We start from the raw sequence: 20,087 nt of genomic DNA on the forward strand, positions 1-20,087 counted from the left end.
TTTCAATTCAATTGAATGTATAAGTGTTTTTAGATTATTTAAAAATCGCTGAGATAAAATGTAGAATATATTTTCTAAGATGTATTACTAACATAAGTCAAATTTAGACATCTGTATGTCTGATGTAATTTATTACTTTATAGGGCACAAAACAAAATAATGCTGCCTCTGATAATGTGTGACTATATAAAAAGAGTAACTAAAACTATAATTTTAAAATTTAGGAGTATGATCGAAGACAGTATTCTTTGGTAAACCTGTGTGTGTGTTTCTGACTCTGGTGTTTGTTCTTGGCTGATAATTCAATACAAAAAAAATACGTAGAGAGCATAATCACTTTAATTTTATTAAACAACACAACTAAAATGTCTTTATCACTCTAATAACAAAAGATATATAATGATACCAATTAATTTATATAGAACCTAATATATATTTAAACCTTATAAAAGATGAACTAATATGATAACTGGAATTTCTTTCTGGTTAAGATCAATTGCTGGAATATTACTGTGTCCCTTTGGAGGTGTCGTATTTCCTTGCTTTTTCATGTTTTCTGTGTCTTTATGTTGATTTCTGCACAACTGGTGTAACAGTTGTTTCTTCCTGTTTTTGAATTTACTTTTGTTGGGGGTGGGGGTCCTTTTTACTGTAGATGCATCTGTGGTGTTGGTTGGGTAAAACCCTTTGGCTTTGCTTCTGGGTACACGGAACAGTGAAGCCTCCAGTGATTTCTCCGGCCATAAACAACGTCAGTGGTATCTGTGGTTTCCTCATGGTGTTAGGGTATGGTTATTAGTGGAGACTGTGGTGATGTGTACTGGGGACTGGAATGCCAGATGGGCCCATCTTCGGGCTTCAGTGTTAGTGATGGTGGGTTAAATGTATCTATCCTTGTGTCCCGGGGAGGCATACACTGGCACCTGTGTTGGTGGTTTGTTGGAATTAATATTTTTTCACTAGATTTATCTACATTTAAAAATTATGCACATATAATCTGAAAGAGAACAAGTATATTTTTATCTGCAGGTTTTTTTTCAGTATGTCATGAAAAATACAATAGTCTCCCCCAAATTTCAGTTACATTATACAATAATCTGTTAACGAATACTGTCTTAGGAAGTTTTAAAAGCCAATTTCAGGATTTATTCTTTCTGCCTTTTTCTAAAATAACTGTCATTCATGAACAATGCATTATCTGAATGGGAGTATGAAAGGGCAAAGAGACTAATATCCCATTTCTCCACCATACAATCTGAAATCAGAACATTCCAACAAGGCCAGACTATGTTGTGGCAAGGCTCATACTTCCTCCTTAACTGAAATTTTGTAAGACAGAGCAATATAAGTTGCATCCCATTTTACGGGATGTTGAATATTCTTATTAACAATCTGACACAGCTATTGTATAGTTTTATCGACAATATGCATAATGTTAATAATATTGATTTTTTTCACTGAACTTTTTATCTGATAATTTGAAATACTTGAGAAACTTATATACAATAAGATGATTAAATACCATTATGCTAAATGTGGTGGGTAGGGAAATCAAGTAGAAACTTGATCCTTGCTATAAAGATTTCTCAAAAGAATTTTTATGTGTTGAGTTGCAACAAATCATAGAATAAAGAAATAATCAGCTCTAATAGTTGCAGATCCTCCAGCATATTTGTCAAATGGTTAGTCCTTAATTACATCACATGATATTATTTTTTTCCTTGGTTTCAGCTCATATACTAGTAAGATTGATAAAATTTTTGCCACATATACATTTCAATAATGTTTTAAATTAAATATAGTATTAATAGTAAGTGCATCCTCAGATCATAAACGACGTAAAGAGGTTAATTTCATACCCTTATATTTGCATTTAGTTTTAAATTACAGATTAGACATTCTGAATTTTTCTTAAGTTCAAAATGATAACCCACATAAGATAGGATTGATATCATTTTTGCATACCCTCCAGCATTTCTTTATTACAATGTCTGTAATACAAAATGTGTGTCTGTGTGTCTTTCTCTTCACTAGCTTAACTTTCTTTTAAATATTTTCTCTGAAATTGCTGCTACTTTGAGTTTAACATTCCACTGACAAATGATCAAAATATAAAAACGCATATACTCACCTACATGAGGAAGAAATTTTCTTCTATAGACTCTCATCATAGGAATCCAAATGAAAATACAACAAAAGTTAGTTTCCTAAAAATTCTAGTAACCTAAGAGATAAATTTATAACTTGGCAGGGAGCTCAAAATGGGCAATATACCTTTTGTTCCGAAATGAGATCTCTAACTGCATTGCCAAGTTTTGAGTCAGATAGCTATATTTCTATGCTTTTCACAGTACTATATGCATTTTCTATAGATCTTTTTGCTTCATGTACCGTAAGAATTGATAGTGCTTCTGGCTCTGATTACTTATCTTCTTTTTCACACTGAAGCTATAAAATGTTTAAGAGTAGTAGGAAATATTTTATCTCTCACATAATAGGGAGAACAATGTGGTAGCCTTCATTTGTTCCCTGCAAAACTGTTCCTTCACTCAGCCACAGATCAACACCACTAGTGCAGGAATCTCTCATCCAACTGCACTCACTTAAATTTTCCTAGTAGACATCATTGCCTCCTGTTTTTACACCTACATCACTGGTTATTTCCTCTCAGTATCCTTTTCCAATCACTTTTATGAAGCACTGTTTCAGGTCATTACTTTAATTGGTTTGGTTTGGTTACTATTTTTATGCATTCTTTTATTTTATTTTCTTTCTTCTTCTTCTTTTTTTTTTTTTTTTTTTTTTTGGAAACATAGTCTCACTCTGTCACCCAGGCTGGAGTGCGATAGTGTGATCTCGGCTAACTGCAACCTCTGCCTCCCAGGTTCAAGCGATTCTCCTTCCTCAGCCTCCCGAGTAACTGGGACTACAGGCGCGTGCCACCACACCCTGCTAATTTTTTGTATTTTTTTTTTTTTTTAACTAGAGACAGCATTTCACCATGTTGGCCAGGCTGGTCTCAAACTCCTGACCTCAGGTGATCCACCCACAATGGCCCCCCAAATTGCTCGGATTGCAGGTGTAAGCTACCGTGCCCAGTCAATAATTAATTTTTCTATGTATCCTTTGGTCCCTAAGTAAATCTTATTCATTTATTTTTTACATCCATCCAGCAATAATTCATTCATTATTATTTTATTTATTCACACTTTTTGTTACTCAGTGGTAATAGAAATTAGTGTATAAAAAAATCTAAGAGTATATCAAACATACTAAGAGTGAAAAAAAAAACAGTGATTTTATGACATTTGTAGTTTCTATTAGTTTAGTATCATGTTTATGGTGAAAATCAGAAGTGAAAACAAGAACATTGTAGGAGTTTGTATAAATTTCAGAGAGGCGAGAAAATGAATTAGTCTGATTTTAGAAAACATAAACAAATGCATAATTATTTGATTTAATCAAAAACATAATGAAGAATATTTCCTAAAGTAAATTTATCATTTAAAAAAGTGACCAAGTGATACCATGGAAGATGGTGGAGTAGGAGGATCAGGAATGAGTTTCTTCACTGAAATAACTGAAGAGCTGACAAGAAATGTCAGATTTGACTATTTCAGAACTCTGCAATCTAGGCCAACACTTTCAGCATCCAGAGAAGCACTTGATTTTTTTAAAACAAGAGGCAGATAAATTTCACCAAATATTGACAGTTCACATAACATAGAAAGTGCCCTTCTTTGGCCCCATAGAGTAGAGGCTGGCTATTGTTTCAACCTCAACATTATGAAGGAGCTTCTTGGGCAGCATTCATTGAAATAATTTAAAGAGACAGAGTACTTTTTATTTCTTCTACATTCAAGCACTTAAGGACATTCCAGTCAGGTTACAGGCTGACTGTAGAGAAAATGGAACATATGACAAGGAATGTAATCCTTGGAAAAGAAGTTTGGAAAAAATCGCTAAACAAATGGATGACTGTGTCCCTCAAAAAGCAACAACAATACCTGGGGAGAAGAGAGAATTTTATATACAGAGTTATCACATTACAACATTACAAATGTATAGCTCTCAACAAATATTATAAAGAATATAGAGAAATACAAAAGTATGTGTCATTCACATTTCAAAATTTCAACTGAAACTATCTCTGATGAAGTACAGAAACTGGACTTCCTAGAAAAGACTAACTAGTTTCAGTATGTTGAAAACACTAAAGAATAAAAAAGACAATCAAGAGAATGATGTCTAGGAACACATAAAGATTACTAATCAGATTAAAAGTTATATGAAGAACCAAACAGAAATTCTGATGCTGAAAATTCAAATATTAAAATAAAAATTCACTGAAGAGATGCAACAGTAGATTTGTGCAGCCAGAATAAATAATTAGGGTACTTTCTGAAGAGAGAGCTATTGAAATTAACCAGTTTGAAAAATAGAAGAAAAAAAAATGGACAAAAATGAACAGAGGCTAAGGGAATTATGGGACATCATATAGCATACCAACATACTCCTTATGGTAGTTCCCAAAGGAAGGAAGAAAAATAGTCAAAAAATACTTTTAAAATGGCTGAAATGTCCTAAATTTAATAAAACATATGCAACTACACATCCAAGAATTTCTACAAATTCTAAGCAGATAAAGTCAGAGATCCACACCAAAAATAATCAGAAACAATCTGTTGAAAGCTAGACAAAATAATCTTGAAAGTAGTAAAAAAGACTCCTAGGGTACAAAGAATCCTCAGAAAGATTAGTAGACAATTTCTCATCAAACAAACAAATGTATTGTCATTCAAGAACTAAATATCCAGCAAAACTATTCTTCAAAGATAAAAGAGAAATTAAAACATCCAAGGTCAATAAAAGCTAAAGGAGCAAGTTCCTAATACATCTGACCTATAATAAATGTTACAAAGAGTCCTTCAGGTGGAAAATTAATGAACAATAGTAGATAATTCAAATCCATAACAAAAAAAATCTGATAAATCTATAAAAACTAGTATGATTATGTTTTTTTGGTATCTCCTGCTTTTGTTTTAATTATTACCAATAATATTATACAAAATATTTTAAACAAATGTAATATTAAATAAAACAATAGTAACTCCTGTTTGAGTATTATCACAAATATTATACAAAATATATTAAACAAATATAAAAATATTAAACAAAACAACAATATTAAATAGTTGATTAATCAGGTAAATATGTGGGTGTAGAACATGACTGCCCATACTCTCTGGGTTTATATCTTTCTCCTTTGATTTATATGTCTATCATTGATCTAATGCCACACATTCTTCATTTCAGAAAGTAAATGTTGAACTTGGATAATGCCAAATCTCTCAAATCTATTTTTCAAAATTGTTTCTAGATATTCTAACTCCTTTATATTTATATGTAAATTTTAGGTTCAGCCTGTCAATTTTGACAAAAATTGCTTCCTGGAATTTTGATTGTAAGTACGCTAAATAAGTTAATTTTTGGAGAATGTACACATGTTATATCACTTATATTTAGGTCTGTTTTTATCTCTGTGACACTTTTTTTGAGATAGCATCTTGTTAAGTTGTACAGAATGCTGAACTCAAACTCCTGAGCTCAAGGCATCCTCTCCCCTAAGCTTCCCAAGCAGCTGGGACTACAGGAATGCCCCATTGCAGCCAGCTCTATTTTGTGGTTGAAATTTAAATATGTAGCACATATTCCTTTAAATTTATGTTAAGTAATTATATATTTTTATGTGATTTTAAAGGTAAAAATTGTAAACTTTAAGTTACAGTTGTTCATTTCCAGAAAACAGAAGTACAATTTATTTTTGTATGTTGACCTATATTCTATGATCTTTTCAAATTCACTTACTTTTGAAAATTTCATTATATTACCTGCAAAACTGATCACATTGTCTTTGAGTGAAGTCAGTTTTATTTCTTTCTTTCCAATCCATTTCTTTGATATATTTTCTGGCCCTATTGCACTGAATAATACCACTGTAAAGCACTGAATAGAAGTAATGAGAGTGAACATTCTTGATTTTTCATAATTTTCATGGAAATCATTCTTTCACTATACAAATATAATTTAACTCTAGACTTTTTTTTATAAATGCTTCTCATCAAAATGAAGTTCTCTACCATTCTTAGGTTGCAACAATTTCTAACACAGGTGTTGTTGCAATTTCCAAAATACTGTATCTACATCTACTGAAATGATTTCATATTATTCTTCAAAATATAAATATGGTCCTTTATAATGATTAATCTTCAAATATTCACCAATATTACATACAGTAGGATAGAGCCATTTGGTCATGATATATCAGCTACTATATCTACTACTAGAATTTTTTGATATTGGGCTAGAAAATTTTGAGTTTATGTAATGAATGTGATACTTTTTTTACTTTTATAATGTATCACTGGTGTTATAAAATTAGTTGTGTGACAGCTCATCTTCATTTTTAGAAGAGTATTGTGTAATTTCTATTATTTCTTCATTAAATATTTGGTAGAATTCATTAGGAAAGGCATCTTTGTCTTGATTGTTCTTTGTGAGAATGTGATAAAGACTCATTTTCTGTAATAGATTTAGAGCTAACTAGGCGATTATTTTTGTAAGTGAGATTTGGTAGTTCGTGTCTCACAAGAATTATGTCCATTTCAACTCAGTTGTTTAATGGGTTGACATTCCAATGTCAGTAATATATGTAATGTGTGCCTTCTTATGTTTTTTTGAAAAATCAGCCCAAAGGTTTACAATTTTATTAATCTTAAAAAAACTCTACTGTTGTTATATTTTCTCTATCTTTTCTTCATTTTCTATTTCATTAATTTCTGATTTTATATTTATTTTCTTTCTCCTTCTTACATCAATTTATTATTTTTACTGTGGAACCTTACATCATTAATTGAAGACTTTTCTTCCCTTATAACATTATAAACATATAATGATACACAAATTTTTGGCATTGTTTTAGTGATACCACACAAATTTTCACTAGGATGTTTCCATTTCTCCATTAAAATAGTTTATAAATTTCTTTATAACTTTCTATTTAACCTATCAGTTATTTGAAAGTATGGCCGGGTGCGGTGGCTCAAGCCTGTAATCCCAGCACTTTGGGAGGCCGAGACGGGCGGATCACGAGGTCAGGAGATCGAGACCATCGTGGCTAACACGGTGAAACCCCGTCTCTACTAAAAAAAAAAAAAAAAAAAAAATACAAAAAAACTAGCCAGGCGAGGTGGTGGGCGCCTGTAGTCCCAGCTACTCGGGAGGCTGAGGCCGGAGAATGGCGTGAATCCGGCGGGTGGAGCTTGCAGTGAGCCGAGATCGCACCACTCCAGCCTGGGCGACAGAGCGAGACTCCGTCTCAAAAAAAAAAGAAAAAGTATGCTGTTATATCTCCAAATATTTGGCAATTTTTCTGTATCTTTCTGTTATTAACTTCTACTTTAATTTTGCCATGGTCCAAGAATATATTTTGTATGTTTTTATTTGTTGAAATAATATATCATTGACTGATTTCAATTATTTAAGTTTGCTTTATTTTGTTTTGTCTTAGGTTTATCAGCTCTTCTCATATAAGCCTAAACATATGAACATAAATGATACAATTTAAAAGATTAAAAATATCCTACAGATCTAAATATGGTGATTTTGCCTTCTGCTTACATATTTTAAGTTTTGAAAACTCATACAAATAATAGCTCCCTGATATACACTTAGATTCCTTGTCACTCACTGCTGTGTTTGTATAAATCTTCTTTCAGCTTAGAGATGTTCTGTAGCAATATATAATATGCTCCATGAGAGGCAACCTGGTGATGTATGATATGCATGGGTGACTCTCCTAAGAAGTATAATAGGCCTGTTGAAGCTAAATTCCTCTTTGAGGGAAGACTATATGATTAACTGGTGTATACAGTGGTGGAATAGTTGTTATCGAGTTATCTCTTTCCAGAACATTGTATGTGTAGTTATCATAGAAAATGACCTAAGAGGCTCATGGTTACCCAATTGTCCTTTTATTCACACATCTTGAAAAACTAAGTCCCAAACATAATAAACATAACATAATCAATATTCTCTTCCTTTTATTTGCTCTCTTTTTTCTCTTCTCTCTGTTCTATGTTCTCCTCTCTTATTTTAGGCAAGACTCACAAAATTAATGATCTTTACATGAAAATAATAAAAGGTTTGAGTAAATTCTTTATAATGAGATATAGAGTTGGAAGCATAGTAATTTAATTAAGATTTCTAGTATAAAATTAATGCAAATTTAATATAAAGATTACATTTAGGAAACATAACATGTACCCAGAACATTGTACTTAGTATATAGCACTTAATGTGTCACTCTTGGTTTTCTTCTACAATTGACAAAAAGAACGTTTTCTTATTTATGTGTTGGCATACTCTGGAATCATTACACTTCTTAGAAATGGTCGACAAAAGTAATACCATGATGACATCTGGATGTAAATCAAGATCTGTTTTTAAGACTCACAAAATTAATAAACTTTTTAGAAAAGGAGTAAAAAGTTTGAGTTACTTGTTTATAATGAGATATACATTTGGAAGCATAGTAGTTGAATTAAAATTTCTAATATAAAAAAGAATGTAATGAAGCATAGGGTCCATGATAAAAAATAAGACATCTTATACATAATAATAAATGGAACTCAGAAGAATGTATATACACTCATTTTTAAATTTATCTAGTCTAAAAAAATAGATAATCAGAAGACAGTAAAATATTTTAAGCAAAGAGTAATTTGGTTAGGTTTATAATCTGAAATACAGTAACAAAAATAATGTAGTAACCACAATAACTACTTAATTCTGACAATGGTGGGTGATGATTAGGAATGAACAGAATATTATGAAGGAACTGTCACTAGGCCGTTTCACTGAGTCAATATAAAATATACAGAGAAATTTAGCCAAAACAGTTGAGAGAATGAATAAGAGGAAACAAATTTATGAAATATGTAGGCGATACAATAGAGACAAGTTTGCCAAATAGATGAATAGATGGAATCTTGAAGACATTACACTAAGTGAAATAAGCCAATCACAAAAAGACAAATATCTATGATTTCACTTATGTGTGTCTCCTAGCGTAGTCAGATTCATAGACACAGAAAAGTAGAATGGTGGTTGCCAGAGATGAAGGGACAGTGGAATATGGAGTTAGTGTTCAATGGGTATAGTTTCAGTTTTGCAAGGTGAAAATAGTTCTAGAAATGAATGGTGGGGATGGTTACACAACTATATGAATGCACTTAATACTACTGAACTATAAATTTAAAAGTAGTTATGTGTATTTTACCACAATAAAAATTTTTTATTAAAAAAGAAAGCATTGCCGGGCGCGGTGGCTCAAGCCTGTAATCCCAGCACTTTGGGAGGCCGAGGCGGGTGGATCACGAGGTCAGGAGATCGAGACTATCCTGGCTAACATGGTGAAACCCCGTCTCTACTAAAAATACAAAAAACTAGCTGGGCGTGGTGGCGGGCGCCTGTAGTCTCAGCTACTTGGGAGGCTGAGGCGGGAGAATGGCGTGAACCCGGGAGGCGGAGCTTGCAGTGAGCCGAGATCACGCCACTGCACTCCAGCCTGGGAGACACAGCGAGACTCCGTCTCAAAAAAAAAAAAAAAAAAAAAAAAAGAAAGCATTAGAATATATTAGAAATACTTTATATAAAACAGTGCGTCTAAAAATTAAAAAAAAAACTGTTAAATCAATCAACAAATATTTATTGAATGCCAAGTGGTATAGTTTCAAAGAACAGAAGTACATTTTTTCCCCAAGACAATGCATAAGAATGTTATGACACAAAGAAAGAGAAAAAGAGGAAGATGGAAAAGGTATTTCTTCATAGATGATTTGATCTCCTTAAAATACAACATGAAATTATTTCTTAGGCTTAGGACAGGAGAGATGTAGTTTTCAGAATAGTTGATAATTATGCACAACAATGAGAAAGGAACTTAAGCATAGAAAAGTTTATAAATCAAATGTGACTACTTATATAATTTAATACATTTTATAAATATAATTATGGAGTGAACAGACCATAATGTTAAAGCCATCAGTGAGCAAACTGCATTATATCTCTTTTAGGGGACTGAAAAAAAAGATTTAAAATGACCGATTCTTGGGCTCTGCCTGGAAAAGACTTATTAGAAGATATAAATTTAAAAGGTTTCATGATATTTTCCATTTGTGAAAAGCAGAAAGCAAAGAACAATTGTTACAGAACAGTATGTGAGAGGTAAATGGAGGCCTAAAATGTTATTGGAACACAGAATGAGTTATGTGACCGTAATATTTCAGAGTCAGAAACTGCAGAAAACTATAAACAGGGAAAGAAGCAGACTTTTCCAGTGTCACTTGCTGATAGCAGCAGAGTAAGTAAACTCGTATCAGCTGGACAGAGCTTTTTAACATGGAATTTAACAAGTTCTGCCAATATATTTGTCTCATCTGTCACTCAGGTATCAGGAAAGAAAAGGAAGATTGGGCGTGAGGACTTTGGTTTTTAAATGGGTAAAATGTGGTAAAAGCAAATCAGGGATGAATGTTATGGGCACTCTGATGGTTAATTTAACGTGTCAACTTGTTTCGGCCATAGTACACAGTAGTAGTCAAACACCAGTCTAGATATTGCTATGAAGGTAATTTTTATGATGTAATTAACATTTAAATCAGTAGACTTTGAGTACAGCCTAGCTGATTACTCACCACAATGTGGATGGACCCCATTCAATCAATTGAAAGGCTAAGAGAGAGGACTGAAGTCCCTTGAAGAAGAAGGAATATGCTTCCAAACAGCCTTCAAACTAGAGAATGTAACAATAACTTTTCCCTGGGTCTCTAGCTTGCCAGCATCCAAATTCTTTAAAATAAATCTCTGTCTCTGTCTCTCTCTCTCTCTCTGTCTGTGTGTGTGTGTGTGTGTGTGTAAATATAAATACGTCAATATGTATGTGTGTGTATATATAGGCATAAATGTATATATACAAACACATCCTATTGGCTATTTCTTTAATGCAGAAACCCAGAGTAATAACCCAAATGATGATGTAAAATTCTAATATAAAACAAAGAGATTAAATTTTGAGTCAATGAGAAAGATAAACGTTAGTCCTAATAATGAAATGTCATTAACTTACGTAAAACAATATTTGCCAATGCTACTCCCATGAGATATTGTTTAAACAAATAAAAGACAGTAAAAAAGAAAAAAGAGCAGTAGTATCAACAATATTTAGTAAATTGAAAAATGTTGCATTGAATACCCTTCACATCAGATTTATAATATTTATATTATTTGATTCGCATCAAATAATGTGTCAGAAATCTTTCAGTAATCTTTATTTAACCCTTTCAGTAAACACTATTGTTTGGACGTTATTTATCCTAGAGTTTCACAAGTTCATTTGACTATCAAATCCTGAATGGAGTGTGTTTAGCAAATGCTTATATGAAGCTTTGAATAGGACTAAGAGGAAAAGAAGAGCGTATTAGCCTGTGCTAACAAAATTCCATAAACAGGTGGCTTAAAAATCAAAGTACTGACAGAGTTATTTTCTTCAAAATCCTCTCTCTCTGGCTTGCAGACCATACTGCTTTTTCTTTGTGCACATGCATTGCTGGTGTCTCTTCCTATTCTTAAGGACACTTGTTCTATTGAATTAGAACCTTGTCCTTACGACCACATTTAACCTTAATTACCTACTGAAAAGCCCTATCTCCAAATATAGTCATCTTATGGGTAAAGAGTTAAACCTATGAATTTGAAGGGACAAAATTCAGTCCGTAACAGTGATCTCTTTTCCCTCTAATGTGGTTGCCTATATTGGTAAGACTGATGGATTTTATCTGGCCAGCTTGTAAGCATGTACCTTTTTTTCATCTAATTAAACTGACATGCTGAAACATCATACCAATCCTTGAGAAATATGAAATGCCAATTTAACCATCAATAAATACAATATGTTCCAAGAAAGTTAAATGATTGCTTACACATCACAGTGCAATCTCTTAATCTATCACTTTTCTGAGTGTTATTTTTTTACTTTCTGTACTTATAATGGACGAGTTAAAATATGTTTTGCACTGCATAAAGTAATATGACAGTTCGATTGTGTTTTTTTCCTTTATGGTTTGTTTGTTCATTTGGTTTTGTTTTTGTTTTAGAAAACTTACACCAGAGGCTGGCATTCCCAGGGATACCAGGATGGCATGGATTCTTGAAGGACACGAGAGTCTCTCCTCTACTGGAGAACATGTCCAAATTGTAGCCCATTCCAGAAACTGATTACATTTTTATGAGACGTTTCTGTGAGGTTACATCTAACGTCAGCAGAGCATGCTGAGGGCCCAGGAGTTCATATCATCTTCAATATGTTTAGCATGGCCAGGTGAATACAGTTTTTCAGAAACAGAATTTAGAGGATTATGCAAATGAGTCAATTCCATTGCATCATAAGCCTCAGAGGCTTATCTGTGTTATACAAAAGATTTAAAGATTTAAACAATTATGTTCATTTACTGATTCCAGCAATTATTAAAACAGAACTTTTTCCAAAGTGGTTCCAGGATAAGCATTATCAGCATCACCTGGGAACTTGTTAAGGATGCAAATTCTTGGAACTCACCACCAGTCCTCCTGAATCAGACACTCTGGGAGCAGGGTTCAGCAATCTGTGTCTTACCAATCTGTCCAGGTAATTCTAATAAATAAAGTGTTTCCTAAATGATTCTCCCTTTTATCTGAGTTTCAGTTGGAGTTGTATTTTATAGTGAAAGTAGAAGTGCTCTATGAAAGGAACCCTTTAATTTCTTTGTTTGTTTGCTTTTTCTAATGGAGCATTTCTCAAAATATACTCCAAAGGAAAACCAAAGCAACCAATGTTGTGAAGGCATGTTAATAAACATGCACGAAGTTCTAAAATGCTGCTAAAACAAACAAAACAAAACATGCTTCTCCAGTCCAGTATGTCTTAAACATGTTTGACCTAAGAGCATTTTTCCCCCCAATAAGTTACATCTACTAACTTTTTAAAGGTCAAGTGTTTCCTTTGGGGTATAATCTCTACTTCTTCCTTTGTGTGCCATCCACCTGAGCTAGTCACTCAAGAGTGGACAAAGAAGTTCAATTGACAACCTAAACCTATCAGACTGCTGTCTTGGTAATTTGCCTCTTTAGCTAAGTAAGACAAGAATATAAATTAGTTATAGCTGATTCACTCCTTTACTCATGTTGTGTCACAAAATAATCAAAATTATTATAAAATAAAATACTGTATCACTTTTAAATTATCAAATAGTTAGACTTTCTATTGAGCAGACTAAATTATAGATTATAAGAGCATTTCCTGAGATATCATAGATATCCAGAAACCATCTCCTGCTCTTCCTGGGGTCTGACTGTTAAGCTTCTCTTCTGATTTATAAACATACAATATTATCTCAAGTCATTTCTTTAAAATGCTCTAGTTACCTAGAATTTAGTTTGATTGTTTGTATTTAAAATATTAATTGATACAAGAGTACAGATAATGGATTTATGTCACAGGCCATCAAAAAATTATACAACCCTCATTGGGTTATATCGAATTGTTTATTTTCCTAAGATGAAGCCAAAATTAAGGAACTCTCTTTTTCTTCTTCTTTTGTGATGAGACATTATCAGCACATCATGATGGGAGCTTAGCTTGATTCCATGTCTTTACTATTGTGAATAGTGCTGCAATGAACATATAAGTGTGTATGTCTTTTTGGTAGAATGATTTATTTTCCTAAGGGTATACACTCAATAAAGGGATTGAGAAGCCAGAAATAAAGCTGCACACACAGAATACCATCTGATCTTCAACAAAATCAACAAAACAGGCAATGGAGAAAAGACTCCCTATTTAATAAATGATGCTGGGATAACTGGTTAGCCTCATGTGGAAGAATGAAACCGGACCCCTACCATTCACAATATATAAAAAATAACTCAGGATGGATTAAAGATTTAAATGTAAGACCTAAAACTATAAAAATCCTAGAAGAAAACTTGGGAAATAGTATTCTGGACATTGGCTTTGACAAATAATTTATGACTGACTCTCCCAAAACAATTGTAATGAAAACAAAAATTGACAATATGGGACCTAATTAAACTAAAGAGTTTCTGCACAGCAAAAGAAACTATCAACAGAGTAAGCAGACAACCTACAAAGTGGGAGAAAATATTCACAAACTATGCATCAAAGGTCTAATATCTAGAATCTATAAGGAAATTAAATAGTTCATTAAGAAAAAAAAAATTAGATAGTGTCCAAAGGACTTGAAAAGACACTTCTCAAAAGGAGACATACAGATGGCCAAAAAACATGAAAAAATGCTCAACATCACTAATCATTAGAGAAATACAAATCAAAACCACAGTGAGATACCATCTCACACCAGTCAGAATGGCAATTATTAAAATGTCAAAAAACAACAGATGCTGATGAGGCTGCAGAATAAAGGGAATGCTTATACACTGCTGGTGAGAATGTAAATTAGTTCAGCCACTGTGGAAATCAGGAGATTTTTCAAAGAACTTAGAACTACCATTTGATACGGGTTTGATACCCCAAACATATAAGGAATTTCTACAACTTAATAGGAAAAAAAGGCCAAAAAACAAATTGCCTGATTTAAATATGGACAAAATATTTAAACAGACATTTCTCCAAAAAAGACGTATGAATGGCCAGTAGGTATATGAAAAATATGTCCAACATAACTCATCGGGAGAATGCAAATCAAAACCACGATGAGGTATCATCTCACATCTATTAGCATGGCCAGATGGCCAGATGGCTGTTATTTAAAAAATGAAGTAAGTGTTGGCGAGGATATAGAGAAATAAAAACCCTTATGTGCTATTGGGGATAATGTAAAATGGTGCAGCTTTTGTGGAAAACAGTACAAAGGTTCCTCAAAAAGTTAAAAATAAACTACCATATGATCCAGCAATCCCACTTCTGAATATTTATCCAAAAGAATTGAAGCCAGTGTCATTAAGAAGTATTTGCTCTCCCACATTCATTGCAGCATTATTCACAATATCCAAAAGGTTAAAACAACACAAATATTCATCAATGGCTGAATGGTTTTGGAAAGTGTGGCATCTACATACAACAGAATATTATTTGACTTAAAAAACAAGGAATCCTGTTATATGCTGTATCATTGAAGACCCTTAAGGACATTATGTTAAATGAAATAAGCTACTTGTGGAAGAACAAATTCTGCAGGATTCTACTTATTGAGGTATCTAAAATCATTCAGCTACATAGACACACAGAAAATCAAATGTTAGTTGCCACTGGCTGGGAGATGGAGGAGGAAATGTGTAGCTGCTGTTCAATGGATAGAGAGTTTTAGTCACGAAAGATGAAAAAGTTCTACAGATCTACTGTATCACATTATTATAAAATTGCTTATAATTAACAATATGTTACTGTACACTTAAAAATATTTGTTAAAAGGGCAGATCTCAAATGTGCTTTTTATCACCATGACAAAAAGTCTTACTATGACTAGTTAAAATGGTAAGACTGATTATACATTTGTTACTATTTTGTTCCTTTTGTTATTTTTATTTTTTGTGCTGAAAGAATTTGTCATGAGTAGACTTGCAATATAGAAAAATAAAATTGTTAAAGGATATTCTTTAGAGAAGGAAAATAACAACATAAGGAAAATTAGACCAACCCAAAAAAGACACCAGAAATAGTAAATATGTGAATAAGTATAAAAATAATTTTCTCATTATTTTTTTAAAGACCAGAAACAACTTTTAGAAAATGATACAAATATATTGGAATTTTTATAACATTTGTGGAAGTAAAATTTCTTACAACATTGCACATTGTACAAGTACACAAATTAGCATTGCACACATGCCTTGTAATTGTTTTTGCAAAGATCTCTAGTAGTTCATTCTAATTAGAGAGTGAATCACTTGGGAGAAATGAGTATGCTTTTCATCACATAATTTCAACATTTAATATATATTATTGTCTTAATGTTTGCATGTATTTACTTATAAATTGTCATAAAATTGTGTATATAGTATACAACATGATGTTTTAAGTATATTTATATAGTAGAATGGCTAAATCTAGCTAATTAATGTACATACTATCTCACACAGTTACCATTTTTGTGCTGAGAACATTTAACAGGCACTGCTTTTCAAGAATACAATATATTGTTAATAACTATATTACCACATTGTGCAATGGATCTCTTGAACTTATTCTTCCTAACTAACTGAAATTTCGTCGCCTTTGACCAACATCTCTTCAGATCCCCCTACCACCATCATTCCATGCCTGGCAACTACCATTCTGCTCTTCTGTGAGATCAATTATCTTGGATTCCGTCTATGCATGATGTCAATCATCTCTTCTTAAATATTTGTAGAGTGAAAGATTAAAATTATAGAGCTCAGTGAAATGCAATTTTAAAAAAATTATTCCCTCTTCAAAACATTTTTATTTTCACATTATCAAAATGTTGTGGCTTCTCTACTTTCACCGTTCAACAAGCAGGTGAGAGTGGTGCCCAGCAGCTTCTTCACTCCCATTGTTTGGTAAGCTGGAGGAAGTGTTATAACTGTTGTATTCCCACTGCCCACAGTTCAGTGAGCTGGAGGGTTTCAGTTCCCGTACTCTTGCAGTTTAGCAAGTTCCAAGTTCTTGTCCCAAGACCAGGAAGAATAAGACACATGGACACTGGAGAGTGAGTAAGGCAGAGCAGGATATATTAAGTGACAGAAAAGCTCTCAACAGAAACCGGGTACCCAAAGGACGGTTGCTGTCTGAAGGACTAATTTCAGGGCTTTTATGGACTGAGAATGAGGAGGAGTGCCCTGAGTGGCCTGTGGGCCATTTTGGGAAAAGCACCATTCAGAAAGAGTCACAATAATGGAAAGAACCAATTAGAGGCCAAAACAAAGGCTTGACCCACAATCAATCAGGTACAGGAGTGGGAGTGACGTTTCACTCTATGCAAATGAAGATTCAACTGGTAGCCAATCACAGAAAGATCAGTATATGTAAAATAAGTGAAAGGTAAGGACCAACTGAGAGGATGCACTCCAAACAGGAGTGGGAGTCCTTACTCTGGTCCATGGATTTTATCCAGAACTGGCAGCTCAGTTTTCAGGCCTTACACTGTTCTTTGATTGAAAGTCGAGTTTCACTGAGGACCAGTCCCTGCCTGCCTAGGAATTTGACTGCCTTCTACTACTGCCAAAAGCCTGTTCTAAAGTTGGAAAGTTGGAACTCAAATTGGTTAAAGGTCATAAAGTGGGCAACAAAAAAGTGTTATTAGATTTAAAAAATACTGCTTTTTCATTTAATGGATACAGACTCTAAATATTCAACTAATGTATTTTTACATTTATATACACAAATTTTATAATATGTAGCATTTTTTTCTATATTTGTATATTGTCTTTCAGGTTTATCTTTCTCTAATTCTTGCAAAAAACAATGTTTAATATGGCAAAATTATTTTTGATCTCTAAAATGCAAGTCTGAGAAAAAAAAAAGATTATGTACTAAGTCTACTTTTTCCAGAAGTGTAAGACTTTAAGAAGTAGTGGAAACTTGAAAGTAAGAAACTAATTCCATTTTAAACCATTATTTCAAAAACTACAATTTTTTTTTCCCCATTTCTGGTAGGGTCTTTCCTTTATAACTAGTGTTTTGTAATATTACTTGTAAAATACTGAGAAAAGTTAAAAATGTAAAGTATAAAAACCTATCCTTTTAGTATGAGCAAGAAGTTGGGGAGTGATTCAATATACTGAAATCAGGTGATAAAGTATCTATATTCACATAAAAATTAAAATAATGATGACAGGATTTAATTTCCTTTTGTGCATCTTCTTTAAAACTCTAATAACATACATCTGTAGTCTGTATATTGGCAATATATCCTGGGGCAGTGGTGCTGCAGTTAAATTTATGTTGGATTGCTGTGCAAACACCTCTAGGAATTTGAAATTTCTAATTAGAGATTTGCTTAACTACTAGGAATTTTGGAATAGCCACCCACCTGCCAGGTTTACTAGCTGATGAACACTATGGACACTTGAAGTGTTTGTAGTTCTCTTTACTAAAAAATGACTCTCTGTGTAGTAATTAAGATGCTTATGGCATCTTCAGCAGCAAAAGTAGACCATGCATCAGCAGTTATATTTTAATCATTTCTTTTTGTTCTTATTTGTGCTAACTCTTATAATAATTTTTTGTAAAAATTGGGCCCAAAGCATGTATACATTAAAAGTCAATTAACTCATTTATAGCACAGAGATAGTATTTTAAAATTGTAGGTTCAGAAAATTGTTATTTGAACAAGATATGATTATTGGAGGCATCTTTGGCAAATTTTATTATCCCAGTAGGTACCCATTCAACACACATTACTTTACTCTTCCAACTTCAAAGAGTCTGCAGTCAGTTTAGTTAGTAAGATGTACATTTTAAGAGTAACTAAAATGTAATGTAGTAAGAGTTTTGAAAGAGCCCAAACAGGGAGCTCTGAGAGCACAAGGACACACAGTACCCGCAGTCTCAGGAAAGGTTTAGAAAACAATAGTAATTAAGCTGCCTATTTACTAGGCAAATAATCGGAGAAGAGTAGCAAGAGGGATATTGTGGTGATAGAATAGTTCTGTATTTTGATTATGGTAGTGATTATATACATATATAGGAGATAACACTGTATAGAATACACTCAAAACACACACATTTGAGAACATATACATGTGGTGGAAGCTGAATAAATTATGGGATTATACTTATTTTAATGTCTTTGTTTTGATATCAGACTAGAGTCATGTAAGATATTATTATTGAGGGAAACTGGGTGACAGGTAGCTGGGACTTTTCTGTATTATTTTTATAATTTTCTGTGAGTCTATAATTATTGCAAAATTATTTTTTAATGAAAAAGTAGAATTTGAGAAATAAAATTAATACACTAAGACTAACATTCGGAATGATACAGGTATTTTAAATAGATTTGTAATTTTTAAATAGATGGGAATGGAAAGAGAAGAGATGTGACTTAAAACTGTGGTTTGTGGCCAGGTTCCATGAGGCATTCTATGCAATGCTAACAAATTTGGATTTTCGGCTGAAAGCATAAGATTAATTTAGTCTGTTCTAGAAATAGAAGCAAATAATCAGGTATAACCCCCTCCAAAATATATTCAATTAGTGATATCAGAATCTCTGCCGTCTTTTTGCAGTGAAGGAGCTCTCAGGAGATTTGAGGTGTCTTTTACAGAATTAGTTTTTATAAATGAATCAACATAATGCACTTAATTCAATGCTAACAAATAAGAAAGTTTTTCTAGGCTTTTCTTAAACATCAATTTTGTCTTTGATAAATGGCATTTACATGGGAATTCCATTGTACTGTATTGCATTTTACTGTATTTTTTAGAGACAGGGTCTCACTCTTATCACCCATGCTGGAGTGCAGTAGCATGATCATACCTCACTGCAGCCTGAAATTCTTGGGCTTAAGCGATCCTCCTGCCACATCCTCCAGAGTAGCTGGGATTACAGACATAGGCCACCCCACTGGCTGTATAATCATTTTTAATGTTTTGAATTAAACATTGGAAGTGTAATACAGTAATTTCCAAATTACTTGTAAGAAAATGTATTATAATTGTTCGTAAAATATTTTGAAAAAATACAATACAATGGAATTCTATCATTTACATATTTATGAGCTGTATTCATCCATTTTCAAACTGCTTATAACGACATACCCCAGATTGGGCAATTTACAAAAGAAAGAGTTTTACTGGACTTACAGTTCCACATGGCTGGGGAGGCCTCACAATCTTGGTGGAAAGCAAAAAGGAGCACGTCGCATCTTACATGCATGGCAGGAGGCAAAGAGAGAGCTTGTGCAGAAGAACTCCCATTTTAAAAACCATAGACCGGTGTGGTCTGGGAGGCTGAGGTGAGCGGATCACCTGAGGTCAGAGTTCAAGAT

This window comes from Macaca nemestrina, chromosome 11, assembly GCF_043159975.1.
Source record: "Macaca nemestrina isolate mMacNem1 chromosome 11, mMacNem.hap1, whole genome shotgun sequence".
Taxonomy (NCBI): Eukaryota; Metazoa; Chordata; class Mammalia; order Primates; family Cercopithecidae; genus Macaca; species Macaca nemestrina.